The sequence below is a fragment of the Esox lucius genome, chromosome 17, assembly GCF_011004845.1.
Source record: "Esox lucius isolate fEsoLuc1 chromosome 17, fEsoLuc1.pri, whole genome shotgun sequence".
Taxonomy (NCBI): Eukaryota; Metazoa; Chordata; class Actinopteri; order Esociformes; family Esocidae; genus Esox; species Esox lucius.
In genome coordinates, this window is record NC_047585.1 from 39,175,638 (window position 1) to 39,187,681 (window position 12,044).

The 12,044-nt window shown below is 42.2% G+C and overlaps 1 protein-coding gene across 3 annotated transcripts in view; it reads right to left on the minus strand.

Moving 5' to 3' along the window:
- The window catches only part of chchd6b (coiled-coil-helix-coiled-coil-helix domain containing 6b), a 91,334-nt gene that overhangs the window by 23,801 nt on the left and 55,489 nt on the right, over positions 1 to 12,044 (minus strand). The window lies entirely within an intron of this gene.

Consider the following 12,044-nt stretch of genomic DNA (forward strand, 5'->3'; position numbering starts at 1 on the left):
GACAAATGGGATTGAAGCAAAAACCTACAGGACCGTAGATCTCCAGGAACAGGGATAGGCAGCCCTGCTCCAGACCATTCCATCGAGGCTGTACATGCAGTATAAATGCCTTATATTTGTTTGGTAATGTCCAAATGATCAGAAAGAGCTTTCCAGGGGTCAGTAGATGCTCTGGTAACATTTCTATTAAATAAACACACACACACACACACACACAGGCATACTGTCAGTGATTATTTAAACATAAAAAACTGCATGGGGGCTTTAAGTGTTGAAAACAAACTGTAAGCTACATAATGTGCATATAACACAGCGCATTGTTCTGCTAATCCTGCCTAAGGCCTCCCGCCGTCAGCTGTCTTCTGTCAAGAAAGTGGACAGAAATAGAGTTGTCTAGCTGATGGCGAGAGGCCAAGGAGAGCGAGTTTAGACTACTAGAGCCTAGCCTAGCCACGTAGCAACAGCAGGCAATGTTTATTAACGAAGCACGTTGAACGGCCAATTAAGTAAGAAATAGCCAGACAAACATATGACAGGTAATGAGCGAAGGAACAGGAGGAAATGAATAGAGGGAAGGAGGGGGAGTGGGCGAGGAAGAGAGAACAATCACAGCATCATGTGCATTCTCCCTCACCAAGTGAATGAATCCAAAGATAAGCAGAAATGATTCCATGGGATTTCAATGAAACAAGCATGTAAGAGTTTGCATTTGAAATTCATTTAACATAATCTTTGTGTACCATTGTCACTGTGTAATTGCACAAGCTAGCTGTTCAAAAAAATTGCATGCTGGTCTCAGAATACTCAATCATGCAATCGGAGCTACGGGCGCTACACTCTACCATTGGTTAAGACTGTCACGCCCATAGTGAAACATACATATCACATAGGCGTTAGGAAGGACATTCTATAGAACAGCGACTTGGAGTTGTGGATGTCGGCTACTCTGGATACAACACTGCCATCTATGGGAAGAGTGAGACATGAACTCTTCCCATAGGTTCTATGGCTAAACATCAAACCGACACTTGGTTTCACACTGACATAAATAACATCTCTGTTTCCTTGTCACTTCTGCTAGGTGGTTATATTATAGTAGTCACCTGGTCATCTCTCCTGTCGTAGATAACATCTCTGTTTCCTGGTCGCTGCTGCTATTTTATGGTTATATTATCCAAATTGCTTGGTTGTCTCTCCTCTCGTAAATTACATGTCTGCTTCCTGGTCCCTCCTGCTGCGTCATGGTTCTATTATAAAAGTCGTCTGGTAGTAGTAGTTCTGTTATACCTGTCATGGTACCTAGGTTTAATGGACTGACAGATTCTGTTTAAATTTCCATTGCTTAATGAATTGCTTAATGAATCACACTGATAGCTAATGTACATTAAGTGCTGTAGAGAGAGAGAGAGAGAGAGAGAGAGAGAGGGAAAGAGACAGTGAGAGAGAGAGAGGGAGGGAGTGAGGGGTAGAGAATGATGAGAACTGATGGCTGCCTAATACAAATGGATATAGTCAATCTCCTGGCTACTAAGAACAGGTGAGGACACATTGTGGCTGATCCTCTTTTTAATGTTATCTTCTCGGACTTTGCCAATTGATAGGTTAAATTGATTAGAAATAGGATAAATAGGACAGTTCTAATTCAAGTCAATGATTTGTCTGATTTATTCACTCAATTTCTATGCATTTAGACCAGTCCAATAGGCAAAATCTAGGTAGACATGTTTTGAAAAGCAGGTCCTTATATACCCTCTGATGAAGCTAATAACACAGCCTCCTGGCTCTCCACCAACGAGACTGTCCACCAACGAGACTGTCCACCAACGAGACTGTCATTATCCATCCGGACTGTACACATATAGCGTGTGTATGTGTGTTCAAGCCTTGAAGTAGAGTTTGTCTTTACTCAGGGCCCTGTCCTTACTCAGAGCGTGTCCTTACTCAGGGCCTGTCCTTACCTGTCCGTAGTACAACAGTTTGTGTAGTTGGTGACAAAAACAAGACAAACTAGACAAAAAAATCCTATTCCCTAGCAAGAAGTTACTCAGCAGAAGTAGGCAAGTCGAGCTAAGAAGCTAGAGTTCACCACTGACTTTGCAGTCTTGGCACATGCAAGTCATTAGTGTATTTCAGGACTAGCGTGTGCTTTAAGCACCTGGCCTGGCTACAACTGCCGCTAAGCTTGGGCTTATATATGAGTTTATCAATGGTTATTCTCAGTGTTGAGTTAAAAACAATATTTTAAAGGCTAAATGGTAGAAATTGTGTGTGTGTATGTGTGTGTGTGTGTGTGTGTGTGGGTGGGGGGGGGTGGCCTTCAGATATTGTGATTAGGCCAGATGATGAAGAACACACATTCCATCAATCTTTAACCATTGTTGATCATGTTGAAACCAGTGCGTCTCTACAATGTCTTTTTACCACATTATCATAATAACACAACTCCCTGGGAGAGCAAAAGTGACAAAACCCTGTTCCTCCTTCAAAACCCTGTTCCTCCTTCAAAACCCTGTTCCTCCTTCAAAACCATGTTCCTCCTTCAAAACACTGTTCCTCCTTCAAAACCATGTTCCTCCTTCAAAACAAAGCTCCTCCTTCAAAACAAAGCTCCCTCAAATGTATGCAGAAGCCAATAAAAAAAAAGTAAAACTTACTCTAAATCTACAATCCCCTCTCTTCTGTGGACGAGGAAAAGATTCATGGTGTTAAAAATATAATAATGATGAACGCGGCGAGGGAAGGCCACAACAAGCAGAGAGACAGAAAGGAGCAATTCTTCCTGGGGAAAGAAACAAGGAACTAAAGAACGAGAAAACAAAGAGAGATAAGACTGTGGGCTTATCCCAGTTAGCGAGGGACACACACACACACACACACATACACACACAGAGTAAAGGAACTTGGCTGGCCCCTGAGTCTCTGTTATTGGGCTCTAATGAATTAAAAGGACGTTGTGTTATTTTATCCAGCGACGTAATGTAATAAAGAAGCAAGGCCCGTCTTCAAGCTGTTCATGTTGGACTGTTTCTTTCTCCCTCACAGCACCTCTCCTCCACAGCCAAATCCTCCACTTTTTCTCCTCCACTACCTTTTCTGCAACCACTCTCCCTCCTATCACCTCCTCTCTTCCTCATCCTTCTACCTCTCCTCCTAGTGCCCCTCTCGCCCTCCTATTTCCATTCCTTCTCTCCTCACCTTCCTCCCTAGTCTCTATGGTTACAGCATCCTTCATCAGCCCTCCTCTCTGGCTTCCGATTCCCTGTCCAGGGCAGCTGATGTAGGGGACGGATAAGGCAGTCCACTTCAGAGACGCTGGCTGCCCCTTGGGGATGAGACCTTTATCTGACTCTGTGTGTGTGTGTGTGCGCGCGTGTCTGAGGATGGGAGAGAGATACTTGCCTGGGGTCAACAGTCCTGGTAAACCACTCTGGAAGTAGAGGACAAGGTTTGACATATCAGGCGCCATGCCAACCTTTTGTAAATACACTTAAAAAAATAAACACAGCGTGGATGTAGGATTTATTTTGTGCCTTCAGGAAGTGTTCAAACTCATTGACTTTCTCCACATTTTTCTGTGTTCTAGGCTTTATTTTTAATTGGTTAAATATATATTTTTTGCCATCAATCTATACACAATACCCCATAATGGCAAAGCAAAAACACGTTTTTTCATTTATGACAGGAGTCCACCTGTGGCAAATTCAATTGATTGGACATGATTTTAAAAGGCACACACCTGACTATCCCACACTTCACAATGCTTATCAGAGCAAAAACCAAACCATGAAGTCCAAGGAACACTGAAGACCTCTAAGATAATATAGCGTCCACACATAGATCAGGGGAAGGTAAAAAAAAAAATTTGCTAAACATCGTGTGTGTGTGTGTGTGTGTGTGTGTGTGTGTGTGTGTGTGTGTGTGTGTGTGTGTGTGTGTGTGTGTGTGTGTGTGTGTGTGTGTGTGTGTGTGTGTGTGTGTGTGTGTGTGTGTGTGTGTGTGTGTGTGTGTGTGTGTGTGTGTGTGTGTGTGTGTGTGTGTGTCATAGCTAATGTTGATTGACTGGTTACCTCTTCCCGCTCTCCAGTTGTGTTCCCTGCTCTTTATGCACTCCCTCCTGTCCTCCAACCATTCGGCAGCTGTGGTTCCTGCCGTCCCATTGGAGGATGAGGTGGCTTGTAATTCAATTACCCAACAACCCGTTCCAGTTGCTCATTAACACAATTTAATCAAAGCCTATTCTATTAGTGCAGGCACTGTGATGGTGATGTTGCTGCTACACACAATTCAGTCTGTCAGCGACAATGCCACACGCTGCAATTAGACTCATTGTCAGCAGGGCTAGGTCTCTAAGTATTACACAGAAAGAGAGAGAAAGAGAGACAGAAAAGGTATAAATGGAAATAATTTGGTGACAACTTGCTGCTACAAAAACATTCAGAACCTTAGCAGAGCGTCCGCGTCGTAGCAGAGGGAAAGCGAGACAATCTCTGAGTGTGGATGGAAAGCATTAGCCTGCTGTGAAATCAGAAGTATTCCGATGGACGTTTTTCCATTTTAAAAATCTGCTCCGCACTCGCATTCAACCTGCCCTGGTAATTACAGATGCCTGGAAATCAACAGAGACGCAATCAAAACGTGCCATGTCATTTTCCAACCTCACACCTTCCAGCTGTCTCGCTGATTCAAAAGCAAGCTGCATGGTTTCCATGGAAACACAATTCCTGATATTCCTCGAGTCTTTGATAGGAATAATTTGGAAGTGTAAAAGACGGGACAAGGGAGGGACAGCGTTAGGGCTGGAGAAGCAGAGAAGTAAGGAAAATAATCTAAAAAAAGGTCGCGTTGGGATGTTTTAAAATGAAATTAAATAATGTTCTAAATGTCATGTTGCTAACCCGCCAAAAAAACATTTATGACTAAGTGTTACGCTACAAAGCCAGTTAGTCCATTTGCTAAATAAGAGCCCTGTCTCATTCCCTCTCCAACAAATTAGCACGTTAACCTCTCCATATTGTATGCCTGGCCAGATCCAATATCGTTCCACATCTTGATATTTCCTCAATACCACCACCTTAATTAAAACAGGAGGTTAGTAATACAAGCAACATGGCAGATAATGTTCATATGGCTGTTTAATCATGGTCATAGTGAATAAAGATGAAGGTAACAATCATATGGCTGTTTAATCATGGTCTTAGTGTATAGTGATGAATGTAGCGTTCATATGGCTGTTTAATCACGGTCTTAGTGAACAGAGATGAAGGTGAGGCAATAAGTCATTCTGATGTTGGAAGGGTACTGTCCCTGAGAAAGAGAAGGATGCCTATTTTTTATATATATACAGTGGATATAAAAAGTCTACACACACATGTTAAAATGCCAGCTTCTTGTGATGTAAAAGAATGAGACAAAGATAAATCATGTAAGAACTTTTTCCACCTTTAATGTGACCTATAATGTGAACAATTCAATTGAAAAACATACTGAAATCTTAGAGGGGGGAAAATAAAACACTCAAAATAACCTGGTTGCATGACTGTGCACACCCTTAAAATAATACTTTGTTGAAGCACGTTTAGATTTTATTACAGCACTTAGTCTTTTTAGGTAGCATGGCATGCTAGCATGGCACATCTTGACATGGCAATATTTGCCCACTCTTCTTTGCAAAAGCGCTCCAAATCTGTCAGATTGCGAGGACATCTGTGCACAGCACTCTTCAAATTGCCTGGAATTTGGAACTGTTCATAATTACCTCCACCCTGACTAAGGCCCCGGTTCCAGCTGAAGAAAAACAGCCCCAAAGCATGATGCTGCCACTACCATGCTTCACTGTGGGTATGGTGTTCTTTGGGTGATGTGCAGTGTTGTTTTTGCGCAAAACATACCTTTTGGAATTATGGCCAAAAAGTTCAATCTTGGTTTCATCAGACCATAACACATTTTCCCACGTGCTTTTGGGGGACTAGATGTTTGTTTTTGCAAACTTCAGCCGGACTTGGATGTTTTTATTTGTAAGAAAAGGCTTCCATCTTGCCACCCTACCCCATAGCCCATTCATATGAAGAATACGGGAGATTGTTGTCACATGTAACACACAGCCAGTACTTGCCAGAAATTCCTGCAGTTCCTTTAATGTTGCTGTAGGCCTCTTGGAAGCCTCCCTGACCAGTTTTCTTCTCGTCTTTTCATCAATCTTGGAGGGTCGTCTAGTTCTTGGTAATGTCTCTGTTGTGCCATATTTTCTCCACTTCATGATGACTGTCTTCACTGTGTTCCATGGTATATCTAATGCTTTGGAAATTATTTTGTACTCATCCCCTGACATATCTTTCAACAATGAGATCCCTCTGATGCTTTGGAAGCTCTCTGCGGACCATGGCTTTTGCTCTGAGATGCAACTAAGAAAATGTCAGGAAAATCCTACTAGAACAGCTGAACTTTATTTGTGACTAATCAATGTCACATTCACATTATAGGTCACAATAAAAGTGGAAAACGTTCTGACAGGATTTATCTTTGTCTCATTCTTTTGCATCACAAAAACCTGGCATTTTTACAGGGGTGTGTAGACTTTAAATCCACTGTATACTTAGACTCACCTAAAGGATTATTAGGAACACCTGTTCAATTTCTCATTAATGCAATTATCTAATCAACCAATCACATGGCAGTTGCTTCAATGCATTTAGGGGTGTGGTCCTGGTCAAGACAATCTACTGAACTCCAAACTGAATGTCAGAATGGGAAAGAAAGGTGATTTAAGCAATTTTGAGCGTGGCATGGTTGTTGGTGCCAGACGGGCCGGTCTGAGTATTTCACAATGTGCTCAGTTACTGGGATTTTCACACACAACCATTTCTAGGGTTTACAAAGAATGGTGTGAAAAGGGAAAAACATCCAGTGCCTTGTTGATGCTAGAGGTCAGAGGAGAATGGGCCGACTGATTCAAGCTGATAGAAGAGCAACTTTGACTGAAATAACCACTCGTTACAACCGAGGTATGCAGCAAAGCATTTGTGAAGCCACAACACGCCCAACCTTGAGGCGGATGGGCTACAACAGCAGAAGACCCCACCGGGTACCACTCATCTCCACTACAAATAGGAAAAAGAGGCTACAATTTGCACAAGCTCACCAAAATTGGACAGTTGAAGACTGGAAGAATGTTGCCTGGTCTGATGAGTCTCGATTTCTGTTGAGACATTCAGATGGTAGAGTCAGAATTTGGCGTAAACAGAATGAGAACATGGATCCATCATGCCTTGTTACCACTGTGCAGGCTGGTGGTGGTGGTGGTGTAATGGTGTGGGGGATGTTTTCTTGGTACACTTTAGGCCCCTTAGTGCCAATTGGGCATCGTTTAAATGCCACAGCCTACCTGAGCATTGTTTCTGACCATGTCCATCCCTTTATGACCACCATGTACCCATCCTCTTATGGCTACTTCCAGCAGGATAATGCACCATGTCACAAAGCTCATTTCAAATTGGTTTCTTGAACATGACAATGAGTTCACTGTACTGAAATGGCCCCCACAGTCACCAGATCTCAACCCAATAGAGCATCTTTGGGATGTGCTGGAATGGGAATTTCATGCCCTGGATGTGCATCCCACAAATCTCCATCTACTGCAAGATGCTATCCTATCAATATGGGCCAACATTTCTAAAGAATGCTTTCAGCACTTTGTTGAATAAATGCCACGTAGAATTAAGGCAGTTCTGAAGGCGAAAGGGGGTCAAACACAGTATTAGTATGGTGTTCCTAATAATCCTTTAGGTGAGTGTATACAGCTCTGGAAAGAATTAAGAGACCACTGCACCTTTTTCTTTCCTTTCCAAAAAATTTGAAAAGGAAAGTTTTGACTGAGGAACAGAAGCGTCCAATTTGCAGTGGTCTCTTATTTATAACCCTTCTGTTCCTCACTCAAAAGAAAAGAAAAAGGTGCAGTGGTCTCTTAATTTTTCCCAGTGCTGTATATAAGTACATATGAAGTGTGCATGTAGCCAATATATGTACACACACACACACACCACACACCAGACAGATGAGATTGACAGACATCTCAGCTCTAGTTGGTGATTTATCGATCGAGGTCTGCAGTATTGGTGCTCCACTGGTCTGGCATTGATCAGAGAGTAGCAGAAGGAACCGGTCTGCCAAAAGAAATCTATATGTGTGAAATCAAATGCAAGCTGTAATTGCTAGAGGTGAAACGTGTGTCTGCGTGTGACAACCCCTAGGGTGGTCGATTTGTGGTCCAGTGTTAAAGCATGTTGGCTAATTCTTTCACCACCTTTGACCACAGTATATAGTGCCTTGCAAAATAATTAAATTTTGGTCATATTACTGGAGTATAAATGGTACATTTTGTCTGTTTTATTTATTCAAGAAAATTGAAATATCTTGGTTGCATAAAGATCCAAACCCTACACATTAATATTTTGTATTTACCTTTGCAATAACAGTTTTAAGTGTATTTGTATATATCAGCTTTTCACACGGTTTTGGACTATTCTTCTTGGCAGATTTGCTCATGGTTGTTTAGATTGTAAATTGGTTCTTGGAACAAGCATAGCAGTAGGTTTGCACCATACATAATGCTTTGTGCTTTGGCCAGAAATGCTTCCTGGCAAACCCCAGAAGTGCTTTCAGATGGTACTTTTTGAGTAACAGCTTCTTTCTTGCCACTCTCCCATACAGACCAGTGTTACGCAGAGGTAATGATGATGATGTGGTTGATTGGTGCACAATTCACTCCACTCCCAGCCACTGAACTCTGCAGCTACATCAAAGTGATTGTTGGTCTGTTGTTTCTCTCAAGTCTCTTTTGATCTGTGTGTTTTGAGGGCAGGCTTTTTCTTAGCAGTGTCTGTGGTGTGACGCAACGCAGATTCCAAAACCTGATTATGGATTATTGAACTGTGCTCAATGGGATATCAAAATACTTGCATATTATTTTGTACCCTTTCCCTAATGTATACATTTGTATTAATGTCTCTCTAAGTGCTGTAGAATACCCTTTGGTCTTTATTTTCCTTCAGGTTCAGGGCCTGACCAAGTGATCTTGTTCACCAAATGAACAGTGGCATCTTTATTCAGAATGTTGTTTATAATTAGGGATACTTGGAGGAAGTTGGAAATCTGAAATGAAAATGGATGGCCTTCCTTTCAGCTAAATACATTTTCATGTCATCCCTCCTTCACCACTTGTATAAAAACCAGTGACCCTCCCCTGGACCCAGAACTATAATTAACATTGGCACTTAATATGTAGATGCCAGAACAAACAGTAAAGGTGAAAGGGTGAGCTTGGATACTCTGAGGTACCGGAATTAGTTTTTTACAATAATGCATCAAATTTCCCAAGTGTCATAGATACATATACATATAGCACATTTGCCTATAAAGTTTGGGAATTGTTTTCATGCAAAGATAAAAAAAATTTATTCCCCCCATGGTGATGGTGAACTATTATATTTGATATTCTGTATTAATTCTGTGCCTTGGGTCGAGTGTTGATGGCCTAGCATAACAGATATAATTTGATTTCCACTCCAAGTCCAGTTTTATGTTGGCTAAATATACAAACAAAAAGTGGTAGTTAAACCAAAGTGATGTGATCTGTTGACTGTTATCAAAACTTGCTGCCAGCTAAATTCTCTATAGTGCTGAAAATCTTATTCCTCAAACATATTAGCAATTTTTGCATGCATCTTCAAACTCCTATATATATACACACACACTACCGTACAAAAGTCTGGGGTCACATATTTCCTTGTTTTCCATGAAAACATACATGAAATTTGTTAGAATAGGAAATATAGCAAAATCAATATGAAATAGTCATTGACAAGGTTAGAAATAATGATTTTTAATTGTCCTTTAAACTTTTCTTTCATCAAAAATTTACATTAGCAATAATTGCAAAAAGGTTTTCTAATGATAAATTAGCAAAGAAAAATTATGAACTTAAATTAGCTAACAATTGTGCCATTGGAACACAGGACTGATGGTTGCTGATAACTGGCCTCTCTATGCCTATGTAGATATTCCATTACAAATCACCCGTTTACAGCTACAATATTCAATGTGTCCAGTTTATTTCTGAGCAACTTGACGTTATTTTAATGGACCAAAAAAATGTGTTTCTTTCAAAAACAAGGATACTTCTAAGTGACCCCAATGGTTGTGTGTCTGTGTGTGTGTGTATACACACCAATCAGCCATAACATTATGACCCCTGACAGGTGAAGTGAATAACACTGATAATTTTGTTATCATAGCACCTGTCAGTGGGGGGGATATATTAGGCAGCAAGTGAACATTCTATCCTCAGAGTTGATGTGTTAGAAGCAGGATAAATGGGCAAGCGTAAGGATGTGAGCGACTTTGACAAGGGCCTAAATGTGATGGCTAGACGACTGGGTCAGAGCATCTCCCAAACTGCAGCCCTTATGGGGTGTTCCCGGTCTGCAGTGGTCAGAACCTATCCAAAGTGGTCCAACGAAGGAAAAGTGGTGACAGGGCGATAGGGTCATGGATGGCCAAGGATCACTGATGTATGTGCGGAGCGAAAGCGGGCCCGTGTGGTCCGATCCAACAGACGAGCTACTGTAGCTCAAATTGCTGAAAACGTTAATGCTGGTTCTGATAGAAAGGTGTCAGAACACACAGTGCATCACAGTTTGTTGCACATGGGGCTGCATAGCTGCAGACCAGTCAGGTTGCCCATGGTGACCCCTGCACCACTGCCGGAAGCACCTACCATGAGCACCTGAGCATCAGAACTGGACCACGGAGCAATGAATGGCCCGGTCTGATGAATCACGTTTCCTTTTACATCACGTGGAAGGCCGGGTGCGTGTCCGTAGCTTATCTCGAGGACACATGGGGCCAGGATGCACTATGGGAAGTAGGCAAGCCAGCAGAGGCAGTGTGATGCTTTGGGCAATGTTCTGCTGGGAAACCTTGGGTCCTGCTATTCATGTGGATGTTACTTTGACACGTACCACCTACCTAAGCATTGTTGTAGACCATGTGCACCCTTTCAAGGCTACGATATTCCCTGTTGGCATTGGCCTCTTTAAGCAGGATAATGAGCCCTGCCACAAAGCAAAAATGGTTCAGGAATGGTTTGACGAACACAACAATGAGTTCAAGGTGTTGACTTGGCCTCCAAATTCCCCAGATCTCAATTCAATCGAGCATCTGTGGGATGTGCTGGAAAAACAGGTCCAATCCATGGAGGCCCCACCTTGCAAGTTACAGGACTTAACAGATCTGCTGCTAACGTCTTGTTGCCCGATACCACAGCACACCTTCAGAGGTCTAGTGGAGTCCATGCATCGACTGGTCAAGGCTGTTTTGATGGCAAATGGGAGACCTAGACAATATTAGGCAGGTGGTCATAACGTTATGGTTGATCCGTGTGTATATGTATATACCGCTCCGGAACAATTAAGAGACCACGGCACCTTTTTCTTTCCTTTCCAAAAGGAAAGAAAAAGTGAGGAACTTCGAGTGAGTGAGGAACTTTTCGACTTTCTTGGAAAAGAAAGAAAAATTGGTGCAGTGGTCTCTTAATTTTTGTGTGTGTGTGTGTGTGTATGTATATATAAATAAAAATCATATTTACACGTCAGAAAACGCATGTAGAAAGACACAGGCACCTTTGTGCACCACAACAAATGTGTAATCAAGGCAAAATTCTTCCAGACAGTGGTTTGTGGAGTGTGAGACTTGAGCAATGGGCTATTTGTGTGTATGTGTGTGTGTGTGTGTGTGGGAGGGGGTAGTATTGAACAGGGGTGTCAGCTGTACCTATTTTAGCCTCTCCGCAGGCTGACCCTAAGGGTTATCTTCAAGGTTCCACTGCACATTGCCTTGCCGCTAGCGCACTGCTTGTCACCATGGTAACGAAGGATAAGTGACAATCGGAGGCGGTAAGACAAACTCAGAGACAGACAGAGACAAACAGAAAGACAGTCAGAGAGACAGCCAAACAGAGAATCGGGGGGGGGGGAGACAGAGACAAAGAT